General features: G+C 37.4%; 1 long non-coding RNA gene across 1 annotated transcript in view; it reads right to left on the reverse strand.

The window, feature by feature from the left end:
- The window catches only part of LOC129532656 (uncharacterized), a 102,209-nt gene that overhangs the window by 1,939 nt on the left and 73,736 nt on the right, over positions 1–26,534 (reverse strand). Inside the window, exon 3 of the long non-coding RNA XR_008678491.2 lies at positions 1,140–1,196. This is a non-coding gene — a long non-coding RNA (uncharacterized lncRNA). The remainder of the gene's footprint in view (positions 1–1,139; positions 1,197–26,534) is intronic.

Genomic DNA, 26,534 nt, shown 5'->3' on the forward strand with positions numbered 1-26,534 from the left:
AGACAGCCTTAACTAACTGAACTTTTTCTTTTCTTTCCTTACTCGGAAAGGGCAACAAACAGGGAAATAGTCAAAAGAAAGAACATATACAGACTATGGGTGCATAAAAATAGAGGTCTAGATAAGCAAGAAGTTGTTAATATGAATACGAAGCATGAGAGGAGCTCACTTTAGAATGGGTTTAAAATTAGGGTGTCTGTCATCATTTCGGGTAGTTTACTCTATCAAGAAGTGCAGTGAGGAAAAAGTCACTTCTTCCTAGGTGTGATGCCTGTAATTCAGGGAGCTGCCATTGCATGGTTAGAAAATTTGCAAAGATAGTAGTCAGTGTTAAACTGCTCCCAAACACAGATAACAAAGAAAGCCAAAAGGTTAGTGCAGTCATGGTGCAACTACAATTTCTCAATAAAATAACCCTCTCCTGATGAGGCACATTGGCTCATGCCTGTAATCTCAACACTTTGGAAGGCTAAGGTGTTTGAGATCAGCCTGATCAACATGGTCACACCTCTAAAAAAAAAAAATCTTCTTTAATCAGCTGAGCACAATGTCACACACCTGTGGTCCCAGCTACACAGGAGGCTGAGGTGAAAGGATTGCTTGAGTCCAGGAGTTTGAGGCTGCATTGAGCTATAATCACGCCACTGCAGTCCAGCTTGGGTAACAGAGCCAGACTGTTTAAAAAAACAATAATAAAGGCCAGGCGCAGTGGCTCACGCCTATAATCCCAGCACTTTGGGAGGCCAAGACGTGTGGATCACGAGGTCAGGAGATCGAGACCATCCTGGCTAACACGGTGAAACCGTGTTTCTACTAAAATACAAAAAATTAGCCCGGCGTGGTGGCAGACGCCTGTAGTCCCAGCTACTCGGGAGGCTGAGGCAGGAGAATGGCGTGAACCCAGGAGGCGGAGCTTGCAGTGAGCCGAGATCGTGCCACTGCACTCCAGCCTGGGCGACAGCACGGGACTGCGTCTCAAAAAAATAAATAAATAAATAAAATAATAATAAAATAACCCTCTCCTATGAAGCAGTCATAGAAGATAATTTAATGTTTTTGTGAAGACAATGGATATGATAAGCGCAAACTTAAAATCTTAGTTTATCTGATGGCTATGTGGCAGCCTCTCTCCTACTCACTTTGTATTGATTGATTGCCACTTTATCTTTGGTGGTAAACATTCTTGTATTTGTTTCCTAAAAACAGAGATTTCAGGAAGGTTTTACTGACATGGCTAGTTCTTTCATCTGCAACATTTACGTTCACACACACACACACACACACACACACACACACACCCCTCAAGCTGAGTTCCAGTAGCAAGGTCATAAGCATTAGGCTTTCTACTTTTCAGGTCTCTGCTATTTCTGTTCTTGTCCTTTTGCACCTTTACTGACAACTTCCACTCCCTAAATGATGAGCTCCTCTCTGGAGGCAGAGGATATACATTTTAGATCCAGCTGTCACTAAGTTCCTATCTGGTTTTGGTCACTGGATAGCTTTGTCAATGTAGAAAATGGAAAATTTTCTTATCCCCTGTGGGCCTTATTTTCTTCATTTGTAAAACAAAACTGGTGGTTCCTACTTCATGGCATTAATAGATGCAGATAAAATTTCTGGTCTATAATAAATGTTTAAATGATCAGTTTATTTTAACTACTTCTTCCTTTCTTAGTTCCAGAGGCTGGACAATGATGGATATTAATAAGTATTGATTAAATGTATGTATGAATGAAAAAAAAAATGAGAAAGTGTTTTCTGTGGGTAACAATGGTTCTGAGCTTAACACAGTAAAAACCTCCTCTGAGTACACCAGCTAAATAAATTCTGGTCTTTTACTTTCTTAAGTACTTTTCTCTGTCTTTTTACAAAGTATACACCTCAGTCTTTTGTTCATGTAATTAAAATAACACGTCTGGCTCTAGAGATACATGGAATCAAACAATTTCATAAGCTGTGTAGCACTAATAGCTAGAGGAATGATAAAAAAAATTCAGAATGGAGTCACACAGTTGAATCTAACCAAATGGTAAGACAGAGTGAGTTGTAAAGTTCCTTGAATAGACAGAAGAATAAGATACGAATAGAACTCATGCTCAGGATGGTGGGCAGTCTGCCCTGTTTAAGTTTTAGAGTCCGTGTCACAGTGACCATAAAAAGCATGAAAATAAATTTTAAACAAGGTCATATCTCTATTTCATATGTAACTTTCACTAGTTGAGAAGATAACCTCAAAATCATCCATGTAATATAATTGTCTCAGCAAATAAGACTCTTTTATCCTTGAGAACATTTGGAAATAAATGTAGACATATTTAAGAAAATTATGGTACTAACATTTTGTACTAAGTACATGCTTGATATTTTAAGAATTTGTAACGTCTAAAAGAATTTTGCCTTTGAGAGTAACATATCAGCTTTATGATTCCAATGTGAAATGTGTAACTGAGTAATTGGTTTGGACATGTGATTTGAGGTTGAAATCTTTATATACTTATATATATACATTCATTGTGGAACTGCTTAATACAAATTTAAAATTTAAATAAGTTTCATAAGTTTATAGATTTGAAAGAGTAACTTAGGTGCTCTAAAAGATTTTTTTTGCTTGTTAGTTACTTGAAATTCTTAAAAAGAAAATTTTGTGTTTTAATGTAATAAATGTATAAGGTGAGCTTAAAATATATAAGTTTAATACTTAAAGCTGGGCCAGGCTCGGCGGCTCATGCCTGTAATCCCAGCACTTTGGGAGGCTGAGGCGGGAGGAACACTTGAGGTCAGGAGTTTGACACCAGCCTGGCCAACATGGTGAAACCTCATCTCCACTAAAAATACAAAAAATTAGCCGGGCATGCTGGCAGGCGCCTGTAGTCCCAGCTACTCAGGAGGCTGAAGCAGGAGAATAGCGTGAACCCAGGAGGCGGAGCCTGCGGTGAGCAGATACTGTGCCACTGCACTCCAGCCTGGGCAACAGTGCGAGACTCCAGCTCCAAAAAAAAAAAAAAATTACCTGGGCGTGGTGGCGGGCCCCTGTAATCCCAGCTACTCCGGAGGCTGCCACACGAGAACCTGGGAGGCGGAAGTTGCAGTGAGCCGAGATCGCGCCACTGCACTCCAGCCTGGGCGGTAGAGCGAGACTCGGTCTCAAAAAAATAGGCCAGGCATGGTGGCTCACGCCTGTAATCCCAGCACTTTGGGAGGCCGAGGTGGGTGGATCACCTGAGGTCAGGAGTTTGAAACCAGCCTGGCCAACATGATGAAACCCTGTCTCTACCAAAAATACAAAAATTAGCCCGGCGTGGTAGCGGGCGCCTATAATCCCAGCTACTCAGGAGGTTGAGGCAGGAGAATCCCTAGAACCTGGGAGAAGGAGGTGGCAGTGAGCCAAGATCACGCCATCGGACTCCAGCCTAGGTGGCAAGAGCAAAACTCCCTCTCAAAAATAAAATAAAATAAAATAAAATAAACCTTAAAGCTTTAAATTGGACAGCATATTAGTTGAAGTTTCTTTAAAACTGAGGGGCATTTTTGTTAATTTTATAAGTACAAGAAGAGATTTGTAAGTATAACTTAAAATAAGAAAAAATAGATTATTGTATTGACTTCAATAAATCAAATATTCATATTTAAAATTAAAGATGTGAATAATATTTTCTGTTAATTAATATTTTACTAGGAAACCCCAAATCTTATCTTCATAGTTCACCATACCTGATATATATATTTTGGTGAATCTCTTAGACTAGACTAAGAATTTGGATGGCAGCTACTAGAGGGGCCAGACTATGGGGTTCTAAACTATCACAGAAATAAATCAGAAAAATGATTCCAGGTAGCACAGGTTTCCACAAGGACCTCTATCCATAATGGACAAAAAGTGTAAGTGTAGTTTCCTCCCTCAGAACCATGTGATGCCCATCAGAGAGGGACTAAAGGAAGATAGGGAAGGAGAAAAGAACAAAGGGGGAAGAAAAGGAAAAGAACAACACAAAGCAACAACAACAGAAAAAGAAAACAAACAGAAACAAAACAAAACCCAGCAACCCTGAATTGAAATTCGCAAGTTGGGTAAGTTGAGCAGAGACTAAAGCATGAATAGGAATGCCATTCCAGCAAGACTGAAGGTTGATCCTAAGAGCTAAATGTTGAGCCATTTCATATACATTGCAAAAAAAAGAGAACAGTAATTACAGAAAAGCAGCAAGTGTGTAATCTACACAAAAGTATTTGGAAGATATTTTATTTCTTTATGCATGCCAGTTGCTTCTGCCTATTGTGAGTGAAAATGACCGCCTGTAATCTGTTGTGACTGCCAAAATATGGTCACATAAAGGTAATTACAAATAAATTACAGCATTGTATTATATTAATACATTTAATACGTGTCTTATTTTGAATATATAGAATGGAGTATACACTTTATGAATAGATGCTTAGCTTCTCTCTAACAAATGTTAAACCAAAAAATAAATAACATTGGTTTGAATGGTGTGCTGATTTATGGCCTACTGGGTTGCACACATTGGTTGGGAGACTGAGGGTAGCTGTAATTCTACAGACTTAACCTATACTTGGGTCAAATTTCCATAGCCTTATGGAGCACTAGAAATTTTCAACACACATACTTACTTAAATGGTATGCTTTCATTTATAAATCCAGTGGAAAGAAACTGAAATGTATGTTAAAAAATGTGAAAATAGGAAGCCAAGAGTCAGAGAATAGAATAAACATTCTGATATTAGCGGGTCATGTCAAGCTACTTCCACCAAAATAGATTGCTCTAGAGAGGAACAATTTTAAAAATCAGGCAAAGTCAGGCCATACATTGATGCCAACAGATTATGATTCTCCAAAAACTGGGGTTAAAAATAGTGAAGATTCCCAGATATCTGAAAGATAGACCAGGTTTAGATTTGGTGGGCCTGGCCTTCCTCCCTTAAAAAGTATCCTTCAATAATCTCCAGCAATGAGAAAAAAACAAATTACAAACATACCAGCAACTCGAGGGATCATACCGTGTTGAGCCAAAGAAGCTAGATCCAAGAATATACTATGTTTCCATTTGTAAGAGGTTTGAGAACAGGCAAAACTAATTGATGGTAAAAGAAATTATAAAAATGCCTCAGGAGAGGGTGAATGACTGAAATGGGGTATGAAGGAACTTTTGGTAGCCATGGAAAGAAATATTATATATCATTATCTGAGTGACAGTTACATGTATCCATTTGTCAAAATGAATTAAGGTTGAGAGTCTTGCAATTTCATTACATTTAAATTATATTTCAATGAAGTATTTTAGCATACACACACACACACACACACACACACACACACACACACCTTACAATGAGCCTAAGTGTATAGCTTATTCACTGCTGTAGAAAATATAAACTTACAGAGTAACCTTGAGGAAAACGTTTGGCCGTTTCTACAAATAGTAAGTATACAACTATTTTATGGCCCAGCAAATCCATTCCTAAGTATATTTACCCAACAGAAATGTTCACATAAGTGCACCAAAGATATGTGCACAATTTTTTGCATACTTTTGTAATGACCCTTAACTGGAAACAGCCCAATAATCCATCAAAAGTATAATTAGTAAAGAAAGAGAAATTATGGAACACCACCACAATGGAAAACTACACAGAAATGAGAATTATCATAAAATGATAATTTTAAGCAAAAACATGGATGAATCATACTAATACAAAGTTGAGCAAAAGGAGCTAGACACAGAAGAGTACATACTGGATGTTCCCATAAATTTAAAGTAACTAGTAAGCAAAATTAATATATGGTGTTAAAAAGCAAGATAGTTGTTACCACTGGAAGGATTATAAGGAGAAAGAAACAGGGCAGGATTTGTGGGGTGCTAGTCATGTTATCTTTCTTCATCTGGGTTCTAATACACAAATGGACTCAGTTTGTGAAAATTCATAGAGCTATACAATTATTATGGGTTTACCTTCCTGTATGTGGTACATACATAAACCTTTGATTTATATTAAAAGTAAAAACAGAAACAAAGTATCCAATTGTACCCCTCATCATCCTTTGCTCTATCTGTTAACCTGCCTTGGACTTCAGACCCACCATCACCCTTCTCTCTTTCCTTAGCAGGCACATATTAGGTACCTTTTCATTTTTGCTTCTTCTCTCCGGTGTCTTGGTGATTGTGGCATTATACATCTTACATTCTCCAGTGTTTCAGCTCATTTTCAACTAAGAAATTTCCTCAGTCAGCTCTCTCACATCCTAATGCCTAACCCAGTCTGTAGCTCCTAGAAGGCACTCAACATTTATTTAATAAACAAATATTAAAAGAAAAAAATCATCGGATACTCCCAACAGCTGCTCTCCACTGCCCTTACCTGGCTACCTCTACCTTGATTCTAACAAGCATTGGTCTTAGTAGTAGGAAGAATGCATTGAGAATGCTTCACTGATTGAGTGCCATCAGAGGCGAAGAATTGTACAAGCGTTTCCAATCCCAGAGTCTGTTGTCTAAATCGTAGGAGGAGAGCCAACAGGCATACTGAGAAGCCCATGGGACCTGCTACCATGGCATCCCCAGGGTCATGGTTAGTGGCATTCCTGTGTTACAACTGAATTATTTAATGGTATGATTTCTGGAGGTGTATCAAAATGAATCTTAGGCTTATTAAAACTGAATCATTAAGGAATAAGTACAGTTGCAAATAACAGAAAATATAATCACAATGCTTTAAAATAGAAGAGATTATTTGTCTTTACAATATAAAACTGGAGTTAGGCAGTGCAAGGCCAGTACAACATCTCAATAATTCAAGCTCTGTCTGTCATCCTGCTTTGCCATCCTTAGCATGCTCACAGCATCCTCATAATTGTAGTCCTATTGTTGCAAGACAGGTACTTCCGCTCCATCTTTGTATTCCATGGGGCAGAAATGTAGAGAACACAAGGAAAAAAAGTCACACAATTACCTATAATCCAAGCTTCAAAGCATCCAAAAAATTGTCTCTGTAGCAGGCACATGTAAAAAGACAGTAAGTGAAAATGGAAGTTGAGTACACACCACCCAAAGATATTTTACCAATGTTAGGACAACACAGAACACTACTACCACAAATGACTATGTAGTCATCTAGAGCATTCTTAAGGTGCCATTTAAAATGATGCCACAGCAAAAGAAATGATCAACAAGATAAACAGACGATCTACAGTATGGGAAAAAAATATTTTCATTATGCACCCGACAAAAGGCTAATATCCAGAATCTACAAGGAAGTCAAACAGCTCAAGAAGAAAACAACAAACAACTCCGTTACAAAGTGGGCAAAGTACATGAACAGACATTTTTCAAGAAACCACACAAGCAGTCAACAAACATATGAAAAGATGCTCAATGTCACTAATCAGAAATGCAAATTAAGAGTACAGACAGATTCCATTTTATACCTGTCAGAATGGCTATTATTAAAAAGTCAAAAAATGACAGATGTTGATAATGCAGAGAAAAGGGAATGTTTATACGCTGTTGGTGAGAATGTAAATTATTACAACCTTTATGAAAAACGGTGTGAAGATTTCTCAAAGAACTAAAAATAGAACTACCATTCTATCCAGCAATTCCACTACTGGATATATATCCAAAGGGGGAAAAATCATTCTATCAAAAAGATAACTGCACTAGTATGTTTATTGCAGCACCATTCTCAATAGCAAAAATATGGAATCAACCTAAGTGTCCATCAGTGGAGGATTGGATAAAGAAAATATGGTGTATATATACTATGGAATACTACTCGGCCATAAGAAAGAATAAAATCATGTATTTTGCAGCAATATGGATGGAACTGGAGGCAATTATCCTAACTGAAAAATCTCAGAAAAAGAAAGTCAAATACCTCATGATCTCACTTAAGTGGGAGATAGACAATAGGTACACATATACATACAGGGTAGAATAATAGACATCAGATACTTCAGAAGGTGGGAGGATAGCGAAGGTTAAAAAATTACCTGTTGAGTACACTGTTCACTATTTGGGTGATGGGTACATTAAAAGCCCAGAACTCACCACTACACAATATATGCATGTAAGAAATCTGTACTTCTACCCGCTAATATTAAAAAGTGGTGCCAGTAAAGACTGTATAATGGGAAAGTCCCACGACTGAAGGTAAGAAAGCTTGCTTGTACACAAATATTGCAACTTTTAAAATATATGTACAGACATGGAGACCCAGGTTGGAAAAGAATGATTAAAAATGAAATTATTACTATGTTCAGCTAGTGATATTATAGATAATATTTATTTTTAAAACAAATTATTCTAGTCATAATATTGTTTTACAAACACAAAGAGATTTTAAAATGTTTTTACTTAAGAAAACCCATCTTTATAGACAACAAGGCACTCCTGCTTTGTTTTTATTTAGATTCATTAATCCTTTGTTTTTTGTTTTTATTTAATTTTTGTGGGTACATCATAAATGTATATATTTAAGGGGTACATGAGATGTTTTGATATAGGCATTCAATATGAAACAAGTACATAATGGAGAATGGGGTAACTATCTCCTCAAATATTTATCCTTTGAGTTGCAAACATTTCAAATATAATCTTTATTTCAAAATGTACGATTAAGTTATTATTGACTATAGTCACTCTATTGTGCTACCAAATAGTACGTCTTATTCATTCTTCCCAATATTTACTTTTGTACCCATTAATCATCCCCACCTTTCCCACCCCAAGCTCCCTACTACCCTTCCCAGCCTTTGGCAACCATCTTTTCCTCTTTATGCCTGAGTTTAATTGTTTAATTTTAACATTTGTAGATCCCACAAGTAAGTAAGAACATGTGATACTTGTCTTTCTGTGCTGGGTTTATTTCACGTAATACAATCATCTCCAGTTCCATGCATGTTTTTTCAAATGACTGGATCTCATTGTTTTTTATGGCTGAATAGTACTCCACTGTATATATGTGCCACATTTTTTTTATCCATTCATCTGTTGGTGGGCGCTTAGGTTCCTTCCAAATCATAGCTATTGTAAACAGTGCTGCAACAACATAGGAGTACAAGATATCTCTCTAATATACCGATTTCCTTTCTTTTGGGTATACACCTAGCACTGAGATTACTGGGTTCTATGGTAGCTAAATTTTTAGTCTTTTGAGGAACCTCCAAAATATTCTCCATAGTGGCTGTACTAATTTACATTCCCACCAACAGTGTATAAGGGTTCCCCTTTCTTCACATCCTCTTTGGCATTTGTCTTTTGGATATAAGCCACTTTAATTGGGGTGAGATGACATCTCATTGTAGCTTTGGTCTGCATTTCTCTGATGATCAATGATGTTGATCATCTTTTCATATGTTGTTTGTCATTTGTATGTCTTCTTTTGAGAAATATCTATTCAAATATTTTGCCCATTTTTATCAGATTATTAGGTTTCATTTATTTGAGCTCCTTATGTATTTTCGTTATTAATCACTTGTTAGATGAGTAGTTTGCAAATATTTTCTGTAGGTTGTCTCTTTATTTTGTTGACTGTATATCCTTTGTTGTGCAGAAACTTTTTAACTTGATGTGATCCCATTTATTCATTTTTGCTTTGGTTGCCTGTGTTTCTGGGGTATTGCTTGCTTAAGAAGTCTTTGCCCAGATCAATATCCTGGAGATTTTCCCCAGTGCTTTCTTGTAATAGTTTCATAGATTGAGATGTTAAATTTATGACTTTAATCAATTTTGATTTTATTTTTGTATATGGCAAGAGATAGGGGTTTAGTTTCATTCTTCTGAATATGGATATCCAGTTTTCCCAGCACAATTTATTGAAGACACTATCTTTTCTCCAGTGTATATTCTTGGCACCTTTGTCAAAAATGAGTTCACAGTAGGTGTGTGGATTTATTTCTAGGACCTCTATTCTTTTCTATTGGTCTATATGTCTGTTTTTATGCCAGTACCACACTGTTTTGGTTACTATAGCTCTGGAGTATAATTTGAAGATAGGTAATGTGATTTCACCAGCTTTTTGATTTCACCAGCTTTTTTGGTTTTCGTTTTGTTTTGTTTTGCTTAGGATAGCTTTGGCTATTCTGGGTCTTTTATGGCTCCATAAAAATGTTAGGATTGGGCCGGGCACAGTGGCTTAAACCTGTAATCCCAGCACTTTGGGAGGCCAAGGTGGGCAGATGACCTGAAGTCAGGAGTTCGAGACCAGCCTGGCCAACATGGCGAAACCCCATCTCTATTGAAAATACAAAAATTAGCTGGGCATGGTGGCAGATACCTATAATCCCAGCTACTCAGGAGGCTGAAGCAGGAGAATCACTTGAACCCAGGAGGCGGAGATTGCAGTGAGCCAAGATTGTGCCACTGCATTCCAGCCTGGGTGACACAGGGATACTCTGTCTAAAAAAAAAAAAAAAGAAAAAAAAAGAAAGAAAAAAGAAAACAATTTTTTTTGTATTTCTGTGAAGAATGTCATTGGTATTTCGATAGAGATTGCATTGAATGTATAGATTGCTTTGGGTAGCATGGACATTTTAACAATATAGAGATCTTTTACTTATTTGGTTAAGTTATTTCTAGGTATTTAATTTTATTTCTGGTGATTGTAAATGTAGGTATTTAATTTTATTTCTTTTTCACATTGTTCACTGTTGACATATAGAAATGCTGCTGATTTCTGTATGTTGATTTTGTATCCTGCAACTTTACTGAATTTGTTTATCAGATATAATAGTTTTCTTGTGGAGTCTTGGGGCTTTTCCAAATGTAAGATCATATCATCTGCAAACAAGGATAATTTGACTTCTTCCTTTCCAATTTGAATGCTTTTTATATCTTGCTCCTGTCTGATTGCTCTAGCTAGAACTTCTAGTACTATGTTGAATAATTCTGTTGATATAATATATCACAATGATTAATTTGCATGTGTTGAATCATCCTTGCATTCTAGAGATAAATCCCACTTGGTTATGATGGATGATCTTTCTAATGTGTTGTTGAATTTGGATTGCTAGTATTTTGTTGAGGATTTTTACATCAATATTTATCAGAGATAGTGGCCTATAGTTTTTTGTTTTTCTTTCTTTCTTTTGATGTGTTTTTGTCTGGTTTTGGTATCAGTGTAATACTGGCCTCATAGAATGAGTTTGGAAGTATTCCCCTCTCCTCTTTTCTTCACGAGAGTTTGAGTAGGATTGGTATTACTTCTTCTTTAAATGTTTGGTACAATTCAGCCATCGGGTCCCAGGCTTTTCTTTAAAGGGAGACTTTTTATTATGACTTTGAACTCATAACTTGTTATTGGTTTATTCAGGTTTTGGATTTCCTCCTGGTTCAATCTTGGTAGGTTGTATGTATCTAGGAATTTGTTCATTTCTTCCAGATTTTCCAATTTATTGGCATATCATTGCTTATTATAGCCACTAATGATCCTTTGAATTTCTATGGTATCAGTTGTAATATCTCGTTTTTAATTTCTGATTTTATTTGGATCTTCTTCTTCTTTTTTTTGGGGGGGGGAGGATGGAGTCTTGCTCTGTTGCCCAGGCTGGAGTGCAGTAGCACAATTTCGGCTCATTGCAACCTCTGCCTCCCGGGTTCAAGCGATTCTCCTGCCTCAGCTTCCTGAGTAGCTGGGATTACAGGCACGCACTACCATGCCTGGCTAATTTTTGTATTTTTAGTAGAGACAGGTTTCACCATGTTGGTCAGGCTGATCTGGAACTCCTGACCTCTTGATCCACCCACCTTGGTCTCCCAAAGTGCTGGGATTACAGGTGTGAGCCACCAAGCCCAGCCCTCTTTTTTTTCTTGGTCTGACTAATGGTTTGCCAATTTTTCTTACTTTTTTTTTTTTTTTTGAGACAGAGTCTCACTCTCTTGCCCAGGCTGGAGTGCAGTGGCGCTATCTCGGCTCACTGCAAGCTCTGCCTCCCAGGTTCATGCTATTCTCCTGCCTCAGCCTCCCAAGTAGGTGGGACTACAGGCGCCCGCCACCATGCCTGGCTAATTTTTTGTATTTTTAGTAGAGACAGGGTTTCACACCATGTTAGCCAGGATGGTCTCGATCTCCTGACCTGGTGATTCGCCCGCCTTGCCCTCCCAAAGTGCTGGGATTACAGGTGAGAGCCACCGCACCTGGCCACTTGCTTTTTCAAAAAACCAACTTTGGTTTCATTGAATCCTTTTATTCATATTTTTTAATTTCAAATTTATTTATTTCTGCTCTGATATTTATTATTTCTTTTCTTCTAATTTTGCATTTAGTTTGCTCTTGCTTTTCTAGTTCTTAAAGATGCATCATTAGATTGTTTATTTGAATTTTTTTATCTTTTTTGATGTAGGCATTTATAGCTATAAATTTCCCTTTTAGTACTGCTTTTGCTGTATCCCATAGGTTTTGGTATGTTGTATTTCCATTATCATTTGTTTCAAAGAAATTTTCAAGTTCTTTCCCAATTTCTTTATTGATCCATGAGTAATTTGGGGGAATATTGTTTAATTTCCATGTATTTGTATAGTTTACAAAATTCCTCTTGTTTTTAATTTCTGTTCTATTCCATTATGGTCAGAGAAGATGATTGATATTATTTCAATTGTTTTGAATGTTTTAAGACTTGTTTTGTAAACTAAAATATAATTTATCCTAGAGAATAATTCATGTGCTGAGGAGAAGAATGTGTATTCTGCAGCCATTGAATAAAATCTTCTATAAATATTTATTAGATATATTTAGTCTATAGTGCATATTAAGTCTGATGCTTCTTTGTTGATTTTCTATCTGGAAGATCACTCCAATGCTGAAAGTGGAGTGTTGAAGTTTCCAGCTATTATTGTATCAGGGCCTATCTCTCCCTTTACCTCTGATAAGGTTTGCTTTATATATCTGGGTGCTCCACCGTTGGGCTTATATATATTTAAAATTATTATATTATCTTGCTGAATTGACCCCTTTATCATTATAGATTACTTTCTCTGTTTTTTCTTATAGATTTGGTCTTGAAATCTACTTTTTCTGATATAAATAGAGCAACTTCTGCTCTATTTTGACTTCCATTGGCATGGAATATCTTTTTTGATATCTTTATTTTCAGCCTATGTGTGTCTTTATAGGTTTAGTGTGTTTCTTGGCAACAGATCAATGAGTCTTGTTTTTTTCATCCATTCAGCCAGTCTATGTCTTTTGATTAAACAGTTTAGTCCATTTACATGTAATGTTATTAGTGATGAGTAAGGACATACTCCTGCCATTTTGGTATTTGGGTTTTGGTTGTTTTGTGGACTTCTCTTCCTTCTTTCCTACCAGTCTTCCTCTAATGAAAGTGATTGTCTTTAATGATATGATTTCGTTTCTTGTTTTTTATTTTTTATGTCTCCCTAGTAAGTTTTTTTGGTTTAAGGTTACCATGAGACTTGCAAATACTGTTTTATATCCCATTATTTTAACCTTTCAACAACTTAACACTGTTTGCATAAACAAATGAACAAGCAAAAAGCAAATTCATAAAACCTACATGGCTTAACTTTGTCCTCTAGCTTTTAAACTTCTTGTTTACTGACTTTTTCAATATTCAGGTGGTCTTGAAATGTTGTAGTTATGATTTTTGATTGATTCATCATTTAGTCTTTCTACTTAGCATAATAATTTACACACCACAGTTACAATGTTATAATATTCTGTGCTTTTCTGTATACTTACTATTACCATTGAGTTTTATACCTTCAGGTGATTACTTATTTCTCATTAATGTCCTTTTCTTTCTGATTGAAACACTCCCTTTAGCATTTCTTGTATGAAAGGTCTGGTGTTGATGAAACCCCTCAGCTTTTGTTTATTTGGAAAAGTCTTTATATCTTCATGTTTGAAGGATATTTTCTGCAGATACAGTATCCTATGGAAAAAGCTTTTTCTTTTCCTTCAGCATTTTAAATATGTCATGCCGCTCTCTGCTGGCCTGTGAGGTTTTTCATGAAAATTCTGCTGCCAGATGTTTTAGAGTTTCATTTTATGTTATCTGTTTCTTTTCTCTTTCTGCTTTTAGAATCCTTTATCCTTGATATTTGGGAGTTTGAGTATTAAATGCCTTGAGATGGTCTTCTTTGGGTTAAATCTGCTTGGTTTTCTACAACCTTCTTGTACTTGAATATTAGTATCTTTCTCTAGGTTCGGGAAGTTCTTTGTCATAATACCTTTGAATAAACTTTGTCCTCTTATCTCTTTCTCTACCTTCTCTTTAAGGTCAATAACTCTTAGATTTTCCCTTTTGCTTTGCCTATTTTCTAGATTCTGTAGGTATACTTTATTGTTTTTTATTCTTTTTTGTCTCCTCTGACCGTGTATTTTCAAATAGGCTGCTTTCGAGCTCACTAATTCTTTCTTCTCCTTAATCATTTTTGCTATTAAAGGACTCTGATGCATTCTGCAGTATTTCAGTTGCATTTTTCATCTCCATAATCTGTTTGATTCCTTTTAATTATATCAATATCCTTGTTACATTTATCAGATAAAATTATGAATTCCTTCTCTTTGTTATCTTGAATATCTTTGAGTTTCCTCAACACAGCTATTTTGAAGTCTCTTTCTGAAAGTTCACATATCTCTGTTTCTCCAGTATTGGTCCTCTATGCCTTATTTAGTTCATTTGATGAGGTCATGTTTTCCTGGATGGTGTTGATGCTAGTAGATGTTCTTCTGTGTCTGGTCATTAAGGAGTTAGCTATTTATTGTAGTCTGCACTGTCTAGGCTTGTTCATAGCCCTCCTTCTTAGGAAGGCTTTCCAGGTATTTGGAAGGACTTGAGTATTGTGATAGAAGCTGTACCTACCTTAGGGAGCACCCCAAGCCCAGTAATGCTGTGGTACTTGGAGACTCATAGAGGTACCACTTCGATGGTTTTAGACAAGATCCAGGAGAATTCTCTGGATTACCAGGCAGACTCTTGTTCTCTTCCTTTACTATCTCCCAAACAAACAGAGTCTCTGCCTCTGTTCTGAGCCACCTAAAGCTGGGGATGGAGTAACATAACCACCCCTGTGGCTACCACCACTATGACTGTGCTGGGTCAGACCTGAATCCAGCAGAGTACTAGGTCTCACCCAAGGCCTGCTGTAACCAGTCCCTGGCTACTGCCTGTGTTTGCTGAAGGCCCTGGGGCTCTACAATCAGCAGGTGGTAAAGCCAGCCAGGTCTGTTTCCTTCCCTTCAGGATGGTGAGGTCCCCCAGGCCCCAGGTGGATCCAGAGGTGCTGTCTTGGAGTCAGAGTCTAGAGTCAAAAACCTTAGATGTCTACCTGCTGTTCTATTGTATTGTAGCTGAGCTGGCATTCAAACCATAAGACATAGTCCTTCCCCCTCTTACCTACTCTTTGGAAAGGCAGAGGAGCCTTATCCCATAGCCATTGCCATCCAGGCTGCAAAGAGTACTGCCAGACTGCCAGTCAATGTTCCCTTAAGGCCCAAGGGCTCTTAAGTCAGCTTGCAGTTAATGCTGCCTGGCCTAGGACTCATCCTTCAGGGCAGTGGGCTTTCCTCTAGCCCAGGACAGATCCAGGAATGCTGTCCAAGAGTCAGTGCTTGGAATCAGGGACCCCAACAGCCCCATTGGTGCTCTGCCCTCCTGTGGTTGTGGGGATACCTAGGGTGCAAGACAAAGTCCCCTTTACTTTTCCCTATTCTTTTCTCAAACAGAAGGAGTTTTGCCCCACAGCCACCTCAGCTGATAATGATGTATTGAGTCTCACTTGAAGCCAGCAAGGTCTCAGAGGCTCACCCAAGGCTCTCAATGCAGTACCTGGGTATCACTGCTAATTATTCTGGGGCCAGGGAGTCTTCATTTAGCAGACAACGAACGCTGGCAGAACTGGGTTTTTTCCTTCAAGGCAATGGGTTCCCTTCTGGCCCAGGGTATGTCTAGAAATGTCTGAGAGTAGGGCCTGGAACAGGGGCCTCATGTCTCTGACTAATGCCCTATTTTGCTGTGGCTGAGTTGGTATTCAAGATGCAAGACAAAGTCCTCCTTACTATTCCCTCTCCACTCTCCAAGCAGAAGGAGGGGGTCCCTTTTGGAGATGTGAGCTGTGTAACCCGCAGTTAGGGGAGGAGAGGTGCCACACTCCCTTGGCTGTCCCATCTGGTATTTCACTATGTTGTGTGCCTGCCCTGCCCCAGTCCACTGTCTCTGGGCATAGTTCAGCACTAGTACTCACCTAAGAATCTCAGTCTTTATGGACGAGACTGCCTTTCAAGTTTACATGGAGACAGAGAGTGCTGTAGCCCTCAGTGGCGAGATTTGCAGCACTCAAGTTCAGACCACTGGGGCCAGCAGTTCCCCTCTGGATAGGGCTGGTTTAAATGCTCCCTCCATGGGTGGGTGTCAGCTGAGTTTGGTCCAGTTTTCACTTCTGCTGTAACAGGACAGCACTGAATTGTTGTGTTCCCCCTCCCCCAATGCCCAGAGATGGTCTCTGCACTACTCTGCTGCTGCCAGGTGAAGGAGTAGCATCGACTATTCAAGACTATCTCTTCACTTGATGTTTGGATCTCATGAAGGTGTTTTTTCTGTGTAAATAGTTGTTAGCTTGGTGTCCTTGTTGCGGGGTGGTGGGGTGAAAATTGGCGGAGCTTTCTATCCTGCCATCTTGCTCCACCTCCTCAACATTTCTGCTTTGAAAAGCATTATTTTGGAGAGAAAATAGTCCTTAAAATAATTTGATGGCTAATTTTAGTCAAATAAAAGGTGACACAACAACAAGAGCAAAAGAGTTTCAGAGAACATGTGGTATATTGTGTCAAGTGGATCCATTCAAGTTCTTCAGAACAATTTCTTGGATACTTTGTGATTCTGGCTTCTCTGAGAAGATCAACCGCCTGGAAGAATTGTATAAAGATGGAGACTAAGGTGCAGGCAAAAGATGAGAGGGTGAACGTGGAAAGAAAAGATGTCAGGCTTTAAATCCTTCTGGAAGAGGTTAGCTTGGGACAGAACATTGCCTGAAGACTAATGACAAAGCAGTTATCATTTTGAGTGGAATTGAAGAAATGTTTCCTAGGCCATCCCAAATGATACATAGTGTTAGATTAAGTGACTATTGGCTTTTTAGCCACTGGGTTTAGCATGAGGTATGTGCTTCCTTGCAATTAGTCTCAGATTAGAACATTGTTCCTTGAGTGGACAAAGGGAGCCCAAATGGGTCAATGAATGGAAAACTTCTTTATTGACAAGAAAACATGTGTAAACTTGTGATTGCTGCAGGTTGGCTCAAAAGCTAATGTGAGTTGTGATCACCTTTTTGTGTTGCATGGGAGAATGGAACATGTGGAAGACAGACAAAGGAATAGCTCAGATTAGTGTCTAATAAATGTCAAATTCATTAGCCATTTGAGTAAGAAATAGACTTGTTGGTGTAGAAAAATTGGTATCCTTGAATAAGAGGAATTTAGCCTATTTTTTGTTTATGTACTAGTTAAATACATTTCTTAATACATGGTGAAAATAGTGGTGACTTAACATTAATTGGTAGAAAAGACATCTGAATTATGATAGAGACTGGATGAAGTTTGGTATTAGCAGCATCAAGTCAAGAGTGTTGAACCATGTATTTCCTGGTTCTTTGCTGTCACTCCCTGTCTTCATTCCACTCAACAAAGTCAAGCATGGATCACTTCAGGAAAGCAGTGTCTCACCTACTTGAATGAGTTCTTTCCATGTTTTTCCTTTCAATTCCTTTAAATTTTTCTGATAGGCACCCATTCACTTTGGTCTCAACTTCAGAGATAAGTAAGACTGAGCCTTCAATGAGCCTCCCATATAAAGTTATCACTATTCTGAATGATGAATATAAAAGTACTTGCAAAATGAGAGCAACAAAAGTAGAAACACTGTAGAATTCACCATGATCCTCTGCAGAAAAAGGGAACAGGAGGCGCTGTAGAGAGGTGCTAGTAAGTCAGTACTTACTATGGGATTTAAAGCCTGATCCAGATTATGCTTTAACTCTACCAGTATCAGAATTCAACCTTCACAAAGTTTAAGTTAAGAAGTGAAAGAAATTTGGTTAAATGAAAGTGTGATTGCAGAGGATTAAAATAATAAGAAAAATACATGACTAAATACTCAGAGAAAGTTTGGCCAACTTAGAGAATTTTCAAAGTAAAATTTTTGAAAATGATAAAGCCTAAACCTTTAATTTCATGGATGAAGAGATTATAAGTCTTATACAGGGATGGTGGTAATGCCAAGACTAGAACACGGGTCACTAGCTTTATGGGCCACTTTCTTTTCTGTTGCACTAGGGTTATTTGGATGCTGGTGATTGTTGCAGCTGTCAAGGATGACCACAAAGCCTGGCTGGTCATCTGGCCCACAGAGCTTCCTGCTGCTTCCCTTCAGGAGTTGACACCATCTCCCTCAGAAATGGAGAGGTCTCTTCCAATTAAACTTTACTGACGAAAATAGGTAGTTTTCCATAATTTGCTGATTTGATTCTTTTGGAATATTGCATTGAAATAGCATTTCTCTTGACTATGGAGTTTGGGGCCTTTTCTGAAGTTTTGCATTGGAGGCAAATGTCTCCTTCACCTCCCCCTAGATCCAGCCTTGGTCTTACTATTCTTTGGTTAGGAGGAGAAATCTTCTACCTTGCATCTGGTAAGGTATAGGAACTTAATTAGCCACAGAAAATTTACATTACTTTCCTCATGTTTTTCTTGGAAAACTTCCTGCATGCTTTGTTATGATTTTATTCCCTATGTTTAATTCTTAAGACTCCATAATGATTATAGACAGCTCATGAAAATATTGCCCATCTACTTGGGCTTCATCAGGCTAAAGCTTTCAAAAACAGCTGCAAATAGAGTAAAAACTAACACACTTTAAGGAACCACAGGAGGGATACTGGAGCTGGCCAGAAAGGAAAGATGGAAGGAGGGTTTCCATTAAGCTACCATGAGAAGACCCAACTACCACATCTTTTTCAATAAATTCCATTAAGTATTTTGCAGGATGTAATGACATAGAGAAAAATGGCAAGGGGTGGGGATAAAGGAGAATCCTTTAGAATCAGACATATCTGAATCTTATACTGCCTGCCCCTTGAACAATTTAAAGAGTCCAACATCCATCAACTATTGTGACTATTGCAAAATATGATATTTCATTCATTTCTTTGTTCAACAGATATATACTGGGTACATACTATGTGTTAGGCACAAATATAAGAGCTTAGGAACTGGCAGGAGGAAAAATATATTCCTTCCTTCATGGGGTTTATATATAGTGGGGAAACAAACAATAAAATCAGGCATTTACACTGACTACTCCTTCCCTGGGAACCCATACCTCCAGATACCTTTATGGATACTGTATACTTTTTCAAGGCACATAGCATCTACAGACTATATATATATTCATAATTCTGTATTTTTTATCTTTTTTAACTTTTATTTTAGATTCAAGGGTACATGTGTAGGTTTTTTATATAGGTAAACTGCATGTCACAGGGGTTTGGTGTACAGATTATTTCGTCACCCAGGTAATAAGCATAATACTCAATAGGTATTCTTTCTGATCCTTGCCCTGTGGTTGGGAGGAGGGAAAGGATGTGTTTACATGTATAGTCCACAGAATGCCCTAATGGATTGGATATAGGGTGTGAGAGGAAGAAGAGTTGACATTGATCCCAAAGTATTGGTTCAAGCAACTGAAAGGATGAAATTACAATGAACTGAAATGGGGAAGTCTGTGAGAGAGGTATGTTTGACAGGGAAGATCGAGTTCAGTTTTGGATTTGTTAAGGTTGAAGTGTCGTCAAATAACCAAGTGGAAATGTTGAGTGAACAGCTGGAAATCCAATTACTATTAATATTAACAATAACAACAGCAGAATTTCTTGAGTGCCAAGTATATTTCTATGTAATTTACATGCATTTATATTGTTTTATTATCTCTATTTTATAGATGAAATTCAAGAGGTTAAGAAACCTGGCCTGGTCAGTGGTTAGAAAACTATATAGGTCATGGGCCAAATTCAGTCCACTGTGTGTTTTTTAAGTAAAGTTTTATGAGAACACAGCCACACTTGTTTGTTAGCATGTCTGTGGTTGCTTTCATGATGCAAAAGTGAAGTTCAGTAATTGTGAAAGAGACTGTATGGCCCACAAAGTCAAGATATTTGCTATCAAGCCTTAACAGAAGAAGTTTGCTAATTCTCACCCTTGGTTATTCAGCTAGACAGTGAGTGACAGACTATGGATTCAAACCAGCCAGACTGACCTGAAAATGCACATAGCCTAGCCACTATGATCTACTTCCTCCCAAGTACATGCAAACCTGTTCTAACTTTTAATATTAAATTTAATGTTATTTTTCTTTCTCTAGAAGCCACTAAATCCATATTTTTGCTCTACATTCCAAGCCCTTCTTCACATGGACTAGAATAAACATATTTCCTGTGAATAATGGTTAGGGGCTTAGATCTAGGAGAAATTAAACATTGCTAGATATATCATATGTTCTTTCTTTGAATAAGTCGCATGGTGTAGAAGGGAAAAAGGGGGTATTGAATGAAACCAAAAGAAGAGAGGTGCCACATTGAAGTATATGGAAACCTCAGGGCCCTGCCTCAAAAGGGGGCTTGGCAATATGGAAAGTACAAGGTAATGTAGACAGGGAAAGCACTACTGCAAGGAGCACTGTTTTCCTGACTAGGAGTATGAGGGAGTTCACCAACACTGAGGTTGCTATTGGGGTGAAATTTGCTACGGTTAGCTATCTGGCCATTCCACATCCAGAAAGCCCACAATCCTGTTCTTTAGTCATAATATAAGTAGGCCAGTGTCTTGCCCATGCTTTCCATTATCGAAGGTCATAGTTTTTGGTCACTCTGTGAAGGTTTCATTCCCAACACATGTCAGGATATTAGAAAGCATAAAAGAAGCCCCAAGGACATGGAGGTCTATAGTTATGGAGGTAGTAGCTCCTAAAGTTTGGGTTCAAATCAAGAAGGCTAAGAGTATTTTAAACTGATGTTGAGGTTGGAAAGTTGTCATATAAGAGGATTAAATGAAAAGAATAAAATATTTTTAATAAAGTGCTCATTAGAATGCTTGGTACATAGTTGGTGCTCAGTAAATGGTAGGGTAATAGAGACTGTAATGGAGAAAACTCTAAGTAAGGCTTGCTACCTGGACACTGTGGAAGGGAGATGAAATTTATAGGCTCTGGATTTTAGAGAATTGTTGAAATACTTCAACGGATGGAAAAAAGATACTTGTAGCTATCACACTCATTTTGGAAATGCCAGTGCATCTGCTAAAGAGATTGAAATTAATTTGTTGGCTTTCACCCGGAAGGCAGATAAACACTGCCCATGTTTACTCTCTCCATTTACTCAGCAAGCCCTTTGATCCATGAATTTGCTCCACAGTGAAAGGATAAATTTCATTCCTGCCCTATGGAAACACAGAAGATTGTAGATGAGAGAATTCCCCACCAGCACAATCTGTCTATTATAAGACTAAGCTTTGGTAGCTATGATAGTGTCATTTTCTGAGCCAGGAGCAGAGCTTGTGTCCAAGGCTGCACTGTTAATGGCAGCATTAAAAAAGTGTTGAGACTAGACAATTCTGGCTTTTACAGCATCTACAGCACCTCAAGGCGAGTATTTCCTTTATGACTGTCATTACTACTGGACTGCAGACTTTGGAGCTTGGTTTGCTACTAGTGAATTGTTAGCAAGTAAAAAATTGATGATCAGTAGCATTAATGCCAAAAAGAGTGATTGGGTTATTAAGGCTTTTAGGAAGAATACAGTTATCAAGGCTCTATAGAGGCTACCAAGGAGTAAATAAAACCTCTCTTGATCCCTTCTCTAATTGTAGTGAGTGGTATCTTCTCTTCTGATATCATTTCTTCATTTCACATCTTATGGGAGTTTCCTTTCTCTGACCACTAGCTAAAGTGGAGGTAAACAAAAAGAATCTAATTAACACTCTTCTCAAATCCCACCTATGACAGCAGGAATAATGCTTTTCAAGCAGTCTTTATTCGAAACTAAAAACAAATTTAATTCACTTTGAGAAGTATTTAGTAAGCATTTCCAATGCTTCTAGAACTTTATTGGACACTGTTAGGTACCAGGATTGTCTAAGGCATAAAATGGCTGTGGTAAATATATAAGATGCTTCCTGCTAAAGAAAAATTCCAGGTTAAACCCTCTTATATAGCCCAAAATGGTGAGAAAATGAGTAAGGGTTGTCAGTCTATCTTCAGCTGGGAATCCAGATGATTGTATAATACAATTTGATTGTATCATTTCTGTTAGTGGTGAACAGATCTGGGGTATTAATTCTCAATTATCTGAAATTCTGGTTGTACTTCCATTATTGTAATTACAGTGTTGTATTGCCACTCTCCCCTGCTAGACTGAGGAAAGGAAACCCAGTTATCATCTCTATTAACCCATGGTATAATGCCTAGGTCCAGTAAAGATGATTATTAAATGCTAACTTATTAAATTAAAAGACAAGTGAATAAAAGTGGTGAAAATGAGGACTGATAAAATTACTTAAATAATATGGGCAAAAATTTATGTTCTTCAGGCGCCTTCCTGAAGATATCTCCCAAAAATACACACACCTTAATCCCCAGGATCTGTGAATATGTTACCTTCCATGGCAGAATGAATTTTGCAGGTGTGATTAAGTTAAAGACTTTGAAATGGGAAGATTATTCTGGATTATCTAGGTGGGCCCAATGTAATCACAAGAATTCTTGAAAGAGGGAGGCAAGAGTTCAGAATTAGTAAGAGAGGTGACAGTGGAGGCAAGAGGTTGGAGAAATCCAAGAAAGGGGCCGTGAGCAAAGGATTGCAGGCAGATGCTAGAAGCTGAAAAGGGCAAAGAAATAGCTACTCCCCTCAGAGCCTCCAGAAGGAACCAAACCAGCCAACACCCTGGTTTTAGTCCCCTAACACACATACAGAGGACTGGAGGACAGACCCTCTGGCCTAGAGGGCAGATTCACGGGCCAGAGAGGATTATTTCAGCTCTCACACCTGATGGAATTTGCCCAGCTGATTTTTGAAATTGCGTGGGCCCTCCTTTTTTCCTTTCATTTTCTTCTTCTGGGGATGGGAATATATACAACTGTTATCCTGTGCCTGTTCCATCACCTTATTTTGGAGCAGATAACTAGAGTCTTGAGTGTCATAGATTCGTAGGTGGAGAGAAATTTTGTGCCAGGATGGAATATATCCCGAGTCTCATTTATACTTAATTTAGGGAATTTGTATGATGAGATTTAGGACTTTTAAACTTGTGAGACTTATATGAGATTTTGAACTTGAGTTGACTCTCTAGTGGGTTGAGAGTTTTGGAGACCTGAGGATGGGTTGACTTTATTTTGTGTGTGGAATGGACATGAATCATTGTCATAATAGCAATAGGAAACAAGTACAGTGTATTATTAAAATATTTCCAAAAGTCCTTTAATTTATTTGTTAGCTTGCTTGTTACTACTTTCAGTGACAACTGCTTGAAAGTGAATATGGATAATACAGGAAAAAAAATTTCTTCCTTGCTCGTCAAATATCTTCTTCAGTTTAGTCCAGTTAGCTCTGGACTGAAGTATTTAAATAATTGTTTTCTTTACTGTGTAGATGTGTGTGTGTGTGTGTGTGTGTGTGTGTGTGTGTGTGTGTGTGTGTGTGCGTGTGTGTGTGTGTGTATGAGAGAGACTGTCCATCTGTTAAAGAAGTCAGATCTTTATTCTGATATTCTTATTGAATGTAGCAGCATCGGGAAATCCATACATAGGATTTGTTACTTTGGGTTAAGATACAATCACCGATGTACCATGGCCATGATTCCATGACACATTTTTTAATTTTCATCATTCAATCACATTTCTCCTTAGCCTACTGTTTTCTAGTCACTTGTACAGAATAGTAGATTAACTTATTTTTTGCTTGACTAATTATAATAAATCCTCATACCTGGATCATGTCTCAACATAATCTCAGGATATGTCAATGTTGTCAATATTATGTTGAGAAACTTAAACCCAATAGACACTTCTCTTGGTAACTAAGGGAAAAGCCCTATATCTCAGTAATATCACCAGATGTTACTGATAAGCTGATTGTTTATTAAACTTTCTTGTTTTGATATATTTATAAAAATCTAATTCAGTGTATAAATTAATACTGCAAATTCCACACTCTGTATTCCAAAATTCTATTCACCATTTTGTTGTAAAGTATTGTTAAGTCACTTATGTAACATACAGAAAAATATTTAGGGCCCTTCTGAAGGACATAAAAATTACAATAGCCTCATAATATTTAATTCCAAGATAGTAGGTCTTTTCTAGTTCCCTGAATTTGTGCTAGGTTTAATAAAATTTGCTGAATAGTGAATTATTGCTGCAAATAATTTGATGAGAGGAAAAATTTGAAATCAACCAATTTGTGTCAACTAGCTAAAACAACAAATTGATAACATTTTTAAAAAACCTACTTGTCCAGGAGTTACGGGTTTGTGAAGACAATATACCTTTGATCAGCCAAGAAAAGGGCCCCTGCCTTCGGATTCTCATAGGCTTTAGAACCTCACATTCATTTCTGGATGGCTGGCTGGTGCATCAGGAGCTCTCATGAGGCAATCACAGAGAAAAAGGAGAAGCGGAACATGTTTCTCAGCCACTGGGACTCCTATTAGTTTGCGTAGAAGCAGAAAAGCATCCAAAATTTATTTTATTATTTGCTCTAAGAACAGTTCAGCTTTAAGGGAAAGCACACTACCATCAAAAAAGGAATTTTGTATTCCAGTATACGCATTAAATGGTGATCTTGCAAGGAAGAGAGGGAAAAAAAAATATTTGACCCTCTGGTAGAGCATTTATCTTTTCCGTTTGGAATCCCAAACTCCTTGCAAAAAGACATGAAAAAAAAGGAGGGAGAACAGCTATGACCATAGGATTCATATCTATCTCATCATCCTTGCTGGAACCGTCTGTGCTGTTTAAATACCAGCTAGACCCAGACCACTCCAAAATATGATCTCTAGCCACTCTGCTGAACATTACACACAGTTGCTTACTGACAATGCTGCACAGATTTCTCAGACTTAGTGGGACCAAATCAGAATTTTTTTTCTTTTATTTTTCTACAAACCTACCCTGCCCTGGGGTTTGCCATCTTAGTGAATAGCATCTTCATCCATACAGTCACCAAAACCAGAAACCTTGATTTAGAGTCAGCTCTTCTTCCTCCCTTGCTCCTCAAATCTAATTCATCACTAAGATTTGTTCATTCCACATGTGCAGTATGTCTTCAATCCATGCTTTGTTCACCATTCCTTGTGCCACTGCTAATTGCAAGCCCTGGAAAGTTGTCTTTTGAACTCTTTCACTGTCACTGAAAGATTCTATTGACCTGTGCCACCTTGAGTCTGTCTTTCCTGCAGCCACCAAAACATACCTTTTATTTTTAAGTTAGAATTTTGGAGGATGTAAATAAAATTCAAACACAGTCTCATTGCAATATATTTATATCTATACATATGTCTATATTTAGATATCTATACAAACACACATACACACACACAGATACATAATAATGTCTCTTACATTTCCCCACTCCACTTTCATCCCCAGAAGTTGCCATTATTGATGTATTAGTGTCCTTTATACATTTTTCTATACATTCATGTAAATATGTACTTCTGCACATACTCATTGCTGTTTAAACATAAATGGAATTATATTTTGTGTCTTGATTTGTAACTTGGTATGTTAACAATGTCTTCAAGATTACTTCATATTAATAGATACTATATAATACAATCTAACATTTATTTAGCAATTATTTTATGCTACTTACTGTTCTAAGTGTTCGCTATGCATTATCTCACCTAGCTATTAGATTATCTCTATGTAGTGAGAACTATTATTGGTATTGTTACATTACACATCAGAAAACAGAGGCATTTAGAGGTTAATTGCTCCCTGAAAATCCATAATTAAGAAGCAGTAAAGGTGAAATTAAAACATAGACAATATGATTCTAGGACCTACATGTAATCATTTTATGGTAATACTTCAGTAGTTGAAACAAATGCATTATTTTATTAAATGCTTCAGAAGTAACTTTTGATTGCATGTTATGTGCCATGCTCTATGCTAAGAACTGAGGATAGAAGGCTAAAGAAACTATTCAAGGTCCCTGCTCTTGTGAAGTTTACATTCCATAAGGACAGTATTCATAATATGGGTGTATTATATATTTTTTAATTTTTCTACTGAAGAACATTTAAATTTCTTAAAAACAACAACATAACAAATGTTATTGTACAGCATATGCATTTGTGTGCTCATGAGTTTAGATCATCGATATTTTTTGAATTGCAAAAATTATAAAAAATCCTTAACGATATTTAAAAAGTAGTTATCTACAAATCTTATCTGTACAATTTAGAAATTAAATAAAATAACACATCCATATTGGAAATTTTAAAAACACATTTGT

This window comes from Gorilla gorilla, chromosome 2 (assembly GCF_029281585.2).
Source record: "Gorilla gorilla gorilla isolate KB3781 chromosome 2, NHGRI_mGorGor1-v2.1_pri, whole genome shotgun sequence".
Lineage (NCBI taxonomy): Eukaryota > Metazoa > Chordata > Mammalia > Primates > Hominidae > Gorilla > Gorilla gorilla.